Raw genomic sequence first — 1,588 nt, forward strand, 5'->3', positions numbered from 1 at the left:
AGGAACAAAATGCCAAAATAAATTCACAACTAGAAATTATACAAAAACAACAACTAGAAATCCAAACAATAAACAAGATTTCAGAAATGGACAGTGTCATAGAAGGGCTGAGGAGCAGGTTTGAAATGAAGGAAGGTAGGATCAGCAAAATTAAACACAAACACTTGGATACAACTCTGTTTAAGGAAAAAAATCAGAAAAAACAATGAAGAAAAATGAAGAAACCCTGAGAATTACGTGGGATACAATCAAAAGCAAAAATCTTCAAGTGATTGGAATTCCAGAACTGGAGGAGAAAACAGAAAACACAGAGAGGGTCATTGAAGAATTGTAGACAGAAAACTTCCCCAATATCATGAAAGATGAAGACCTGACCATCCAAGAAGCTCAATGAACCCCATATAGGATAGATGCCAAAAGAAAATCACCAAGGCATATCATAATCACGCTCGCTAAAACCAAAGACAAACAAGGAATCCTGAGAGCAGCTTTAGAAAAACAAAAAGTCACATACAGAGGAGAAACAATAGGACTAAGCTCAGATTATTCAGCAGAAACCATGCAGGCAAGAAGGTAATGGGATGACATATATAAAACCTTGAAAGCAAAAATTGCCAGCCAAGAATAATATATCCTGCAAAACTCTCATTTAGATATGATGGTGAAATTAGGTCATTTCCAGATAAACAGAAATTAAGGGACTGTCCCAGTCATCTAGTCCTGCTTCAACAGAAATATCACAAGTGGGTGGATTTAGCAAAGAGAAGATTTATTCTCTTCACCGTCCAGTAGGCTACAAGTCCAAATTCAGGGTGTAAGCTCCAGGGGAAAGCTTTCTCCGTTGGCTCTGGAGGAATGTCTGTGTCATCAATCTTCCTTTGGTCTGGGAGCTTCTCTGCACAGGAACCTCAGGTCCAAAGGACGCGCTCTGCTCCCAGCACTGCTTTCTTGGTGGTATGAGGTGCCTATGTGTCTCTGCTCACTTCTCTCTTTTATATCTCAAAAGAGATTGCATTAAGACACTATCTAATCTTGTCAACCTCATCAGTATATCCAAATCACAGTGATAGAATTTACAACACATAGGGAAATCACATCAGATTACACAATCATACAACACTGGGAATCATGATCCAGGCAAGCTGACAGATATTTTTGGGGGACACAACTCAATCTGTGACAAGAACTATGTAACAACCAAAACAAACTTACAAGACTTATTAAAGGGAGTCCTTCGATCTGAGAACAAACAATATCAGACCACAGGCTGAATCTAGGACACAGTATTGTGCTAGCCAGATACCAATTTAGGAAATGAACTCCTAAGGACTATGCAAAACCAAAAGAATTACAACAGGGAACCAGAGAAGTTAATCTGTAAATGACAACATCAGAACAATAAAAGAGGGAATAAAGAGTGTAGGTGTAGAACCTTCTAATGGAGAGGAATGCAAGGCAATACCAAGTAATAATAGACTGGTTCAAATCTAGGAAGACAACGGTAAATTTCAAGGTAACCACAAAGAAAGTTAACAAACCTACTCATCAAAATAAAGAAGAAAAACATAAAGTCTCAGTAAAAACAAAA

General features: G+C 38.0%; 1 pseudogene; it reads left to right on the forward strand.

Moving 5' to 3' along the window:
• LOC101346776 (immunoglobulin lambda-1 light chain-like) overlaps positions 1-1,588 on the forward strand; it is a 48,718-nt pseudogene that overhangs the window by 27,129 nt on the left and 20,001 nt on the right.

The sequence above is a fragment of the Trichechus manatus genome, unplaced genomic scaffold, assembly GCF_000243295.1.
Source record: "Trichechus manatus latirostris isolate Lorelei unplaced genomic scaffold, TriManLat1.0 scaffold00157, whole genome shotgun sequence".
Lineage (NCBI taxonomy): Eukaryota > Metazoa > Chordata > Mammalia > Sirenia > Trichechidae > Trichechus > Trichechus manatus.